Below are 13,210 nucleotides of genomic sequence, written 5' to 3'. Positions count from 1 at the left end.
GTTTCAATTGGTCAATCCACCTTTCTGACAAGCCTCTAACTTGCCTGTGGAATCTTTTGGCTTAGGACTTGTTGAAGTGGAACGAAAGTTTGGTGCATTTTGGTATTTTACTACAATATTGAACTGAAATATGAATGTGTCCCAGAATTTTCAGAAATACTGCGTCTGCTTATATTATTAGTTGGTGTAAAGGTAGCTTCTAAGCCTAGATCAACTAAAATGAGCATGGAATTGCAGCAAACTGCTTTGACTTGAGTTTCTTACCCAGAGGAACAACAGCGGAACAACAGTGGGCCTAAGTCGTAAGGCCGAACCTCATGAAGCTAATCGTACGCGCCTGGTTACGCGTCACGCATCTGCGAAGCCGTGCGCGCTTGTCCTACGCGTCTAGAGATGGGAAGCGCGCAGGCTGCGCGCGCGTCAGGAAGTGCTTGATTTTGAGCGTCATTTTGACCGTACGCAACGGAAGTGCCACCTGTCGTGACGCAGCTGGCATGTAAACTTCTGACGCGCGAAGCAGGTTGTTGTGGTTTCGGAATTGTGCTGAGACGCCGGGAGTGGCCACTGGTTCCGTGTAGTACAATTAAGATAGACGCCATCAATAATGAAACGAGGGTCGCCTGTGTTGAGGCTCCGCCTGCACTTTGGCCGGCGCAGCGCAGACACCACCATTCGAAGCACGTGACGAGATGCTTGTGGGCCGAGGTGGCGAGAAATGTGATGCCCAACGATGCCATAATAGGCAAGTGCTCAAAATTATTATGCGGGTGTCGTAGGCAGCGTACATTAAATCGCGATCGAGCCCTATCGGGATCAGGTTTGTCGATCGCGATTGCCTGTTTTGCGCCACTTAAGAATTTTCCTCAAACACACACACGAACGTTTTCCCCGAAGGTGATCTTGCAGCACAGTGCGACGCGCAATCAAGTGCTCATATATGCGAGTATCGTGTGGCTGCTCGCCCTTCGCTTTATCACACGCATACGGACTCTGAGACTCATAAGCTCACGTATACATTGAACAAGATGCGTATCCCTTGCTACATGCGTCGGGACTTTAAGAAACAGGTACAGGTTACATTCTTGTATTTCATCCAGCTATCACGACACTTTCTGCACCTGTTGTAATTGAATATATTTAAGCTGTGGCAAATCAGTTCTGCGCAAGCCTCCGAGGTGTAAGGAAGTTAATGAAAGGAAATATTGTCATCTATACGACTGTAGCATGAATCACCCATTAGAAGAAGAAGAAATAAACTTTATTATATCGTGAAAGGATTGATGTGGTTGGGGCCCTTATTCCACGGCCCCAATATGGCTGCCGCCACCACTCTTGCTCGTCGAATCAGGGCCAGCCAAACCTTAGGCTCGGATCAACGGCGGATCGTCTCCCATTGCGCATATGTTGGTAGGGGAGAGGGGTTTCTCAGAAATCCAGCTTCACAGTTCAAGAAAAATTCCTAATGGTCTGGAATTTAAAACCGGGACCAACACCTTACCGCAATGCTCACTCTACTATCTGAGCTAGCAAGGAGTCTTGCAGATCGCCGAGCAAGGAAGAATTAATCGGTAAATGAAAGCACTGGGAGACTGAATATGGCCGATCAGCTCCGCGAAAGCCACCAAATCGGGGGAAATTTCATGAAATAAAAATATTGTCCTCCACCCGACTATTGCACCAAGCACCAAGGGAATCTGATACGGGTTTCTCAGAACGAAGGCTTTTGTAGCTTTCACAGAACAAGCTTTTTTAGCTTCAAGCTACTATTAGGTGGGTAAATATTTTTCCCTTGTTATGTTTAGAATGGTAAGCTTTCATGAAATCACCAATGTAACTGTGCCGTAGTAAGAGACTAAGGCAATTTTGTCATTCTACCTTTGGTTTTCTTTTTTATAACCCAAACAATGTCGTTTGTACACTAATGAGAAAAATCATAGGCATGCTACGCTTTCTCTTTTAATCTCTTTTTTAATGTCTAATTATTTACCGACTTCCACCAATTTCTAGTATCTATATAGATATATGCCGGTCTTGCACGTTTCATTGCCTTCGAAATTGGCCGCAGTCATGCAGCTGTCTTGATGCCAGAATGGTGCCATGATCCCCATGCCGTCGTAACCATGCCCATTTGTTCATGATTGTAGTCGTCTCTATGTCTTATTGTCCTCATACCATCCACGTCGTCGCCAAGGTAATATTGTCAAACCATCATCGTCATGCCATTGTGGTAAGCGTTTTTGTCATGCCATGGTATTTTTCTTGGTCATTCCATGGTCTTGCCATTCCTATCACACATACAACTGTTCACATTGCATGAGCTCCTTGGGCCATCTGGCATCAATTTGTGCAATACTGAACGAGCCTAAGTAGCCAGCAACCCAAAATATACACACTTAACACTTCAAATGGGCTTACATTTTGCACCTCGAGGAGAAATTATACATTTTAGAGTGACACAGTAGGCTCCTGGGCAAGAGCGTTGTGACGCGAAGTCCCTGGTTGGAAAAACACGTATAATTCTGAAGCTACACTGCACATAGGCAATACTCAATTGACGTGAAGTGATAGACATCCCAATGTTTACTACTTTCAATTGAGTATTATTGTCATTCTGTTACAAAAGAAATCATAAGTAAAGGGTACACACGTAATTGTGTTTTAACTGGTCTAGCAAGTAAGCTTTTTGATTGTGTAACGATGTGTGTTTAAAGAAGCACTCGGACGGCATCGGACGGCAACCGGACGGCAATATCGGACGGCAATCAATTAACAAACGATCATTTAGAGATTCGGAGCATGTGTACATTATTGAAAGGCCGCTTCTTTGTCAAGCACGGGAGAAGCGCATTCACCCATAGTATCATGCCACGCGATGGTTACGTGATTTTCGCGGTGGAAGATTTTCTTTAGGGTCCTCTAGTCACCAACTCGACATTCTTGCTTGTTGTTTGAGGACAAGGACCGTCATCGTTGACTGAACGTGCATCCATAGTAAAGGATTACATTTGTGTCGACCCTCGTTTTGCGACTAAAAACTGTTACGGATGTCACAATAGCATTGAAGACGACAATTGCACTGTACGTTAGTTATACTCTGACACATTTCGTCCTCCACAAAACTGTATTTTTAGGGCACTGAAAGTTTGTTACCATTGCTGCCAGACTGCAAGTAACTTTTCACGCGCTAGCTAAACAACCAGCAAGCCAACAGAGTGATTTGATAAGCCACCACCATGTGAGGGCGATATATGCAACTCAAGACGCGACATCGGGTTTGCGCCGTCTAAGCTGCGTTGTGCCCGATGCGAGAGGGCTCATCTTGCTAGAGTGAGACGTTTTGATAGAGGAAGGTCTCCTCACGACTCCTACCGTCTACGCGTAGCTTTTTATAGGCAAATGCTCTAGTTAGTTAGGAAAGACGGTGGCGACGTGGTCGCAATACACAGTACTCGGGGAGGCAAATGCCGACACTCTTGCGAGACTAAATCTGCCTGCTGGATTACCTCATTCTGACTAACTCTGTTAAAAAATGAATAATGGACTATTTAACATCACGGAAACTGCAAGTTGTTCTGAATGGTAAATGTTGTCCGTGTGTTGATGTAACATCTGCGGTTCCACAGGGTGCCGTGCTCGAACCTCTGCTGTTCCTTACTTTTATTAATGATATCGCTAATGAAATCAAGTCAACTGTACGTCTGTTCGCTGATTATATTGCACTGTACTGTAATGTGGACAGTGGGGCGGATTGCGTACAACTGCAGGAAGATCTCCATCGTATCAAAATGTGGTGCAGTTTAAACAGAGAATTTAAACATTAATAAATGCGTGCATGTCAGCTTCACAATAAAGTTCATAAACTGCGGTATCGCTACTATCTAGATAATCAAGTTGTTCGCCAAGAATCTTCGTACAAGTATCTCGGAGTGACTTTATCTGAGGATGGATCATGGTCTGAGCACATTGAAAGCATCGTGCGCAAGGCCGGAGCTTCACTTGGTTTCCTTCGAAGGAATCTGAAGCACGTGGGAAGTCACGTCAAAGGCTGCATACAAAGCCTACATAAGGCCATTACTTGAGTACGCCTGCCCTGTTTGGGATCCGTCCCGTTCTGTACGAATTAAAGCGTCGGAACGCATGCAGTATAGTGCTGCAAGGTATGTCCTGGGGCGGTACAAACGGTTTGATAGTGCAACGGAATGAAAAAGAAATCTAGCATGGACTCCTCTAAGCGAACGCCGCAAGAATCTTCGTCTGAAGCTTTTTTACACTATATATAATAATCAAACTGGAATCAAGGCATCGTCATATCTGCGTCCTCCATATTACTTATCCAGCCTATGAGACCATGTGTTCAAGGTTCGGCAGTATGCCCCCATGACTAACCTTTTTAAGTTTTCTTGCTTTCCGAGGACCATATCGGAGTGGAATTTGTTATCGGCTGAGGTTGTGAGCCAAAATTCTGTTGGTTTTGTTTTATTCTGTATTATGCCCCTCGCAATAATGCCAATGGCGCTGCGAGTTTTGTTTGAATAAAGAATGAAAAAAAAAGCACGCAAAAACAAAGGCAAACTTTTTTTTTTCCATCATACTGCGGTTTGTGTAGTCGCCTCTTAGCACTGCCACCATGAAGCAAATCTGCCCTGCCGATGCCCCCTTCACAAACAGCATGGAATAATTAATCCCTGTATGACTGGTTCATTTGAACATTGTAGCCTACAACGCCATTCGGGCTCTTGGCAAAGAAATTTTTAAAATGCTGAATATCATCCACGCTCATTTTGCTTAGCGAGGATAAAGTTGCCCTAATTTTCGCTAAATGTGATCTAGCTAAATTTCACAATTCGACGAGGCCGCATGTTAAACTCTGCTTTGTTCGTGTAACACAGTTACAACGCTCCAGATAACCGGCATACGTGACTTACTGCGCAGGCCTGTAATTTGTCCACGCCAATTGAACCTTGTTTACAAACAATGTAGGACGTCTCTAATTTTACACAAATATAGAGAATGTGCCTTTTGTATTTTATCGAGGCCACTATAGAAAAGAAAGTCGTATAACAGAAAAAAAAGCGAAAAAAAGGAGAGTTCAGTAACTATTTAAAACGCTTCGATCTGGTCAGGATGGTTTCATCAAACATTCCACGGAACATGATTTCCGTCTCCAGCAAACATAAACTGGGTGCAAAATAAGTTATCTCAACTTATAGGGAAGCATGGCTGATAACGGCCATTTGCTAAAATATTTAACAGAGGTAGTATTTATTGCACACTCATTTAACTTCGCACGAACATTACCAAACATTATTCGGAACCGACAAATAATTACAAATGTTCCTATGGTTGGTTGCAACGTTGTGAACGACAGCAACACACTCAAGCTTAAGGTACCATAGTGTGCTTGATTTTATAATTTCACTGTTCATGAAGGGAAATGATTTCGTTATTTTCGAAGTCAAATATTTATTCGTTATTCCATGCCTTAATATTTCTGACTTCAGAAGATGCGGTCATCGACATCACTGGGTGAAATTTAATAAATTTGGACGTGTGGCAGCTCCGCTGAAAACAACGTATTTCATTAGGGAACTTTGGGTATTACGGAACAAAGGGCTTTTTTTCTTGCCTATTTGGCACAGGCAGAAATTTCTCCCGAAATTCTTTTCTGCCCTTACCCCATCCCCCCGTGCAGAGTAGCCAACCGGACACTTAACCTGGTTAACCTCTCTGCCTTTCGCCTCTCATTTTCCTTCCTTCCTTCCTTCTCCCGAAATTATGTGCGTACTACACAGACCGCGAAAATCAGAAGAGTTGAAAAATAAAGCAATTACTTCGGCATGAAGGATCTTTTTAGAACGTATTCAACACAAGAATGAGATGGAGGATAATCAGGTCGTCTTTGCGAGAATCATGTATTCTGTTATTCCTGCTGCTGTTCCTCATCGCAAAGACGAATCCCATTTTTAATCAAAGCCTTCTTTAGCCTATTTTCAATTACAGTTGTTACTAAAGTCTACCTGGGAAAACCAACTAAGAAAAGCAGTGAAACTATAGTTGAAATTTATTCTAATCTGCAAAATAAATATATTATATCCCGTCTGTTCCTTCCAAATCACTACTTTCGATACAACGTGGTAGAGAAAATTCGGCTCCTCTTTGCTTTGATGATACCCATCTGGTGCATGAAGTTATAAGCCCGTAGCCATGCGAGGCTCGTCGAAAAGATTGAAGCTGTTCACGTCTGTATTTCTATGAAGACTTTCATTTCATTTCGCGTACTGAGGAAAGAAACCAAAAACGAAAAAGTTGCATAAAATTTTTTTGTTTCTTTGATGTCCGCCTTGCACGTGACGAAAAGTTGAAAAAAATAAATCATACGTGAAATATAATAGTACCTTTCTGTCCGGTTCTAAATGAAATTTTGCTATACCTGGGTGTTTTAATCGAACAAAAAAAGTTTAAGTCTTCAGCACGAGCGCACAGAGCCAATTTTGTATGGTCTCCAACTTTCTTTTTACTTTCTGGCTGTCTTCGAACTTATACGTACTTTAGAAAAATTCCGCACGCAGCATTGCCACGGTGGTTTCCGGTTCGCAGCTCACCGAGCGAGACCCAAAGCTTCAAGGAGCGCCACCGTTAGAGTTGGAAGAACAATCCTCCTTTAAGCTTGGCACCAGCCGCCAGTCGTCTGTTTCATTGTGGCCTCTTTTAATACGCGGCAGAAGAAGTGACGCCGAAGTAGTGGGTCCTCGCTTTTAATGAAGAACCCTGGGCCAAACTCGGACTGAATGTGACGGAGAGTCAGGATGGCGTCTTTCATTGTTGACTGAGTCTACCGCAGAGCTCTACTGCTTCTTATAATCACAAATTTAGGCACAGGGTGAGAGTGTGTGGCAGCTCGAGTCGCGTTCTGGACGTTGCCGCTGTCACAGCCTTCGAGGAATTTCTTGCAATTTGTTTTGTTCCTTCACATTCCCATCTCTCTTCAGTGTCCGACTCAGCTGCTGGTTTCTTTCTTACATATCTTGGTGACACACAAAAAGGCAACTAGAATTCTGGAAACTTATCGCCATACGACAAAGTTTGGGGGGCGCGTCCCCTAAGTTCTGGGAAAAGAACATAATTTGCTTCTCGCGGAAACTTCCTTTCTCGAGGTTAATTAGCAAGGCAGCCCCTGACTGAAAACTGGACTTGAAGAAAAACCGATAGCGAGTTCTTCCAGTTCGCGGTCAAAGGGATATTTTTTAGCAAACTTTACCGCTCCGGTAATAAGTAAAGAAAAAGCCAGGGGAAGGGTGGGTTAGTCTCAAAAAATTGGAAGCGCTCTGTAAAGTCGAAAAGGCACGTATTGTCTCAAACATTAAAAAATAGAACTAAAAGAAAAGTAAGTTTAAGAGCCTAAAAAAACTCGGTTGACGCCCCCAATCTTCATGCTTTCAATCTGGTTTCGAGGATTGGGGTATAGAAAAAAGCGAGGGAGACTCACGCAACCCATCAGAGCAGTAGTGATTATGAGGAGTCGCTCTGTTGCCTCAAAATTATGAAGGAATGAGTGACATGAATGCACCATGGCACGACGCCCTCCTTACGTCTCGTGGGGAGTTTTCTGCCTAGTGGTCCTTCTTAATTCTACTCTTACTACACAGGCTTTCTACTTGCCGTACGTCAACAGCTGTTTTTCCGAAGCGTAGATGTCCTTTCAAGGGATCCGCCTCCTTGCAAACTTATACAGCCACCAATAATTTCGTTTTACCTCATGCAAGAGTATAGAGACCGAGGTTAGGGCCACTATAACAATGCGTGAATCAGCGAGCGAAAGAACAATGGACCGTTCAGGCCGATGGCAGGGGCAGAAGAGATTATTTATTCTTCTTTTCTTCTTCTAACCTCGCAGCACGCAGCAAGAGGAACGGGGCACATGCGCGCGCAATGCACATGCATTTGCGCGCACCATAAATAAAAGGCGGTCGATGATGATGACGATGGCCGCTAGATGGTCGCCAGGTAGGCGGGTTTGACTCTGTCGTTAGCCACGACTTCTTGACGCCCGTAGAGCTGGATGGTGATATTTTTAAGGGCGAATCTCCTTAGGATGTGGGTCTGTCCCTCCTCTGTAGTAGTAGTAGTAGTCGTCGTAATAGGTAGCCACGTCTACTTTAAAGAAAAAAAAATTCCGAAAGTTGTGTCCGTAGCGCGGAATCGAACCAGGGACCCCTCGCTTCCGAAAGCGCGGCGCTAACCACTACGCTAAGAAGCGCACATGGACACACGCACCACGATGACAATAAATACCCAACATTAACGAAAGACTGCGCGTTTCTAACGCGTTTGTGCTAGCGCGTTACGGCCCGTGTAAGAAGCTGGTGTAGGACGCTGTGGCCTCTCCGCCTTACCCCCGTATTCCTAAACACTGATGGCGTCGGCAAACCGGTGCACGTTCCGGCATGTGTAAACGGCTGCGTAAGGCGCTGTGGCCTCTCCCCCTTACTAGAGAGTACTGCACGTTTCTAACGCGTTTGTGCCCTTACAAAAAATGTTGTTGGAATTCCATTGGTTTTCCATTGATATTTCGTGCCACCATCAACAAAAAAATTGTGGAATTTTTATTGGTATTTCATTGTAGATTTGTTGAGTAGTCATGGAAAAGTGGCCACCGTGAATCCATTGAAAATCTGTTGTAGTATTATTGTGTTGTTTTTCCATTGGTTCGTTATTGTATATTCATTGGATTTAGATCGAGATGAATTTTCATTGTATTTTCATTGTACTGGGATATATCTCACTAAGGTCTAAAGTAGCAAGATTTGGCTCACTGAGGCTGAATATTAACTGCAGCCAACAGGAAAACAAAAAAGGCACATGAAAAGGCATTTTTATATACTGATTTTATTTCCCTTGTGAGGGGAGAGAATAGGCTTTCTTTTATATAAGAAACACTTGCGCCTGGAAACTTCGTGCTGGCATATTCTGAAAAAAAAAAGATGTAATCAGTAAGATAACCAACATGTACTATCATCAATAGCAGTGAAAGATTATGCTTAAAGCCATAAAAGTAAGCAAGTTATATTAGTGCTTAAAGCTTTTGTGGTTTAATGCAGGTGAAATTGTTCTGCCTAAGGTATAACAACAGTATAACGAGCCATGGCAAATGTGGTCTCTGCTGCGACACAGGATCGTCAATGAACTTCTATGCAGTGAACTATGAAATAAGTGCATATATGCAATGAGTGAACTTCTATGCAGATTAAACTAGCTTGATGTTCTTATCATGCACGAGAACAGACCTAATATTTTTGTGTTCTTGCCTAAATGCTTATCACAAATTACAACTTTAAAATTAACATATGGTCACTATGTCAACACAAGGCTTGCAAAGCATATTTGAGAATATTGCGTCTGTTTGCAATGCACTACTTCCTGTATAGCTCTTTTTATGACTAAGTGAAAGACCTCAAATCTTCATAAGGTCCATGAAGCCTGCTGAACTAAATGAACTTCATGCATAATGTGCCTGTGACACAAACGTGAAGAGGCTCTTCATCTTCGTATGGCTGCTAAGGTCCTGCTAATGGCGAGGCTAGCATTTAGCATTTGTAGGGTTAATGCCACCTTGTGATAGCAATAAGCTATATGTGAGAGCTGAGTGAAGCCGAGAATCTTCTATTAAAAAAGATTTGCAGGTCTTTTAAAAAAACGAGCAACAAAAAGGTAGCGTGTCGCAAACAGCTAACAATGTTTGAAATGTGCCATCATAGTCATCTAGAGCACAAATACACCTAGGACTGTGTGTATGCTAGCGGGTGGGCTATGATGAATTCATAACTCAATCGATCATTTATTTTATCTCTACTTTAATGCCCTCTGGTTTCGACAAGATGTGCATTCGTGCCTTTCGCTTTCATTTCATGCTTCTTGGCTTGATCAAAATATCTGGATACAACTGAGATTCTAGTTCTTCCTTTTTATTGCTCTTTCTTTTGCAATATCCAAACCATATATCTTCGTTCTCGTTTAACTAGGCCCAACAAAGGAAACACTTGCATACACACAAATTGTCTTCTAGGTTTGTCACCCCTACTTGGATTAAGCAACACTAGTAGCCCTACACATTCTCTATTACAAGAAACCTACACCTTCTTGTTTTCTTTCTGTCCTCTTTTTTGAACACTTACAATTCCCTCACCTTACTCTATGCACTGCCTGCATCATTCTCATCTTCCCCCAATGAAGTGGGGGAGCAGAAATCAGGTGCTGGCTTGACTTAAGACAATTCCCTTGCCAAAATGTTGGTCCTAGTGATATTTTTGTTTAACCATTCTTCCAGCCTTCTTCTTCTGCAAGTTCTGTCTTGTTTGAATTTCTGCAAACATTGTGTGCTAGTAACCGCTTTACGAGATTAGCATTCCACAAATTTATGTATGATGCGACAATGTTACAAGGCTCTCACCAACAACATTGGCATGCTGCGCTTGCATCTTCTTCCAACTTCTTTCGGGGCCTGGGATGCCTCGTGAACTGTTGCACTTGAGTGGCACACATGCTGCATAGATAGTTTTGAATGAAAAAAAATTACCATAGCTATTTTTTCTAGCAGCAAAAGGAACGTAAAAATCAGCAGTATGAGCACATCATAACTTCTTTTTAAGATCCCACAGTATTGAAGGCTAACAGGAACAACATTGTTGCAGTGTTTTTCTTGTCCATAGTCATGGAATTCCTACATAATGCTGCTAGAGGGCCTCAACACCTACACACTCATAAGTATTATGGAGCACGTGCACAGGAACTTTTTACGAGGAAGGGCATGTTCAACTGTGGCTTGTTGTCTTACCACTGTTTATTCTGTGTGTAAGAATATTCACGAACGCAGGTAACAGTCTTAAACATTCTTTTTACATTCACACAAAGCATTAACCAGTTGGTATAAGAATGTTTTCTGCTGCTGATGTGTCACGCAAGTTTGCACCAGCAACTGCCATACCCTTTTCTCCAGATGCTGTGGATGCCGCTAGTTAAAGAATTGTATAAACGCAATATTGTGCAAGCTACACAACGAAATGCCCTCAAGTATAAAAGATGTAAATAAGCACTTGATGCTTATTTAAGTAAGTGTATGTTGGTACCAGCTACTGTGTTAACACTGTTTTTATGTGACTGAATGAATCAGTTGAACTTTTTATTGTTCACGGCATATGTTTTAGATATAGTGAAATACCAAAAACCAATTTATTTTACCGACAGCTTTTCGCAGAACATTTAAAGAACTTCAAAAGAAATGTCTGACAATATAACATCGGCTAAAGGCACTTTTCTGCGCCGAGTACATAAAAGTCGCAATTCTTGTCAGTCCTCCGACTTGCATATTTTCTCTCTCTGGCTTGCATACTTTCACAGATATTATTTTCTATTTTCTTTTGCGCGAAGGAATATACTTATAGTAACACCTGGCTAGCGTGTTTTTTCTATCATACGCCACGAGTAAAATATTGGTTTTCAAATTATTAACAGTATAGAACAATAATTTCGTAGAAATAGTTTTGCAACGTGAAAAAGATATCCAAGGATGGGAGGGAAACTGGTGGCGTCGATCCCATGCGCTGTGAGCATTTATTTTCTTTTTTTACAATACGATAGCATTCCATTCGCGAACGATCAAACTGACAGTTTTTTTAGACATGACGCGATATCGTTCATGACATTTCTGCATGATTATTTTATAACGATACAACAAAAAGACGAACAGCGAGTTCGATCTTTACATAAACGGATGTGGCATGGGCCCCGCTGTAATAGTACCACTTAAAAAACAGGGTCATACATTGTGTTCATCAATCACATTCTGGGATTTTACGAGCCAAAACCATAATATCATTATAAGCCACACCGCAGTGTATGGCTCTGGATTAAATTTAACCACCTGGGAATCTTTAAAGAGCACCTATATCTAAGCACGAGCGTTTCTGCATTTCGCCCAATCGAAATCCGGCTGCTGCGGCCGGAGCTGAACCCGCGACCTTGCAGCGCAACGGGTAGGGACGAGCATGAGAACACATAAACATGCGCCCCTGTTTAAGTGGTTTGTTGCAGTTCAGTATTTAGGTGGTCTGATTGCGACAAACTTGCTTAAACTGCAGTTCAGATAAATCGGCCTGGCTGCTAAATGCTCAGCTTAAACGGACGACATGCCCACACCTTGGCGCTCCATCGGCGGAAGGCGAAATGCAACACGCCACACGCACACCGGACCGGCCCCGCACAAAATTCTTTGACACTGGCGCCGTGAACCAGGCGTGAAACATACATTCAGCTAGGAAATCAGTTATACACACAACACGAGACAAGTGCTTACCGCAGTCAAGTATCGTTGGTCAGTCGGCGCTCCTTTCTTCGTGCCCGCGTCCACGCAGCCGAGTCGGTAGCATACCTCCGCGTCAGCCAATGCACGGACGGTATATAGATACATCCCGCTTTTCGTCTTGTACGCTCTTGACAAAATGTTCCTTATCGCGCAGCAGCAGATGACAACACACACTCACGTGCTTAGAGCTCACGACACACACGTGGCGCACACGCCGACCAAGAAAAAAAATGAGAAATGGCGACAAAAACAAACGCAAAAAAAAAGATATACCAATGTTGCTTGGTAACTTTTTTAGTTTTCGCTAGGTTTGGTAAAAACATCGAACATCATTTTTTTTTCGAAAAACTTCAGTATTTTATTATATGTCGTCAGCTATACAGAGAGTGTAATAAAATAAAATACCTCCTTGTGCAAATGACTATTGGCTGCGTTAAAACAATCATTTAGTGTTGAGGACAACACTTAGGCAAAGCCTTCGAGATCACCTCAGCGCAACAGATCTCAAAGGCCACACTTCGATCAATTTGGTCACAAAGCAACCAATCGCAAATGATCGCGAATCACCACTGTTCTGGCTCATTCGCTAAGAGCTTGATTTCTCAGTCGCGCGAACGCAGTGGCAAAGCTGGTTAACCAATGCGCTGAAGATTATGTTACGCGGCGATGACGGCGCGAGCAGACGTGAACGGCATCAATCGCGAAATGTTTTGTTGATGCGATTGGGCAGGTCGCGCTTGCTGCTGTGAACATGAGTCTCCATGAATCGAGTCGCCATTTACAGATGTTGTGAATCTTGAATAAACCAAGCAGGCTAGGTGACATAAGTCTCCGCCCTGTTTCAAAAGTTTT

General features: G+C 42.9%; 1 long non-coding RNA gene across 1 annotated transcript; it reads right to left on the bottom strand.

Moving 5' to 3' along the window:
- Positions 1-8,527: 8,527 nt before the first annotated feature.
- On the bottom strand, positions 8,528-12,839 carry LOC125943196 (uncharacterized). Its single transcript, XR_007465638.1, has 3 exons — positions 12,350-12,839; positions 10,448-10,540; positions 8,528-8,967 (listed from the first exon to the last, which is right to left on the bottom strand). It is a non-coding gene; the product is annotated as an uncharacterized LOC125943196 (long non-coding RNA).
- Positions 12,840-13,210: the final 371 nt, after the last annotated feature.

Source organism: Dermacentor silvarum, chromosome 2 (assembly GCF_013339745.2).
Source record: "Dermacentor silvarum isolate Dsil-2018 chromosome 2, BIME_Dsil_1.4, whole genome shotgun sequence".
In the NCBI taxonomy this organism is placed as follows: Eukaryota; Metazoa; Arthropoda; class Arachnida; order Ixodida; family Ixodidae; genus Dermacentor; species Dermacentor silvarum.
The sequence above is the reverse complement of the archived record's forward strand: the minus strand, read 5'-3'. Positions and strand labels throughout refer to the sequence as shown.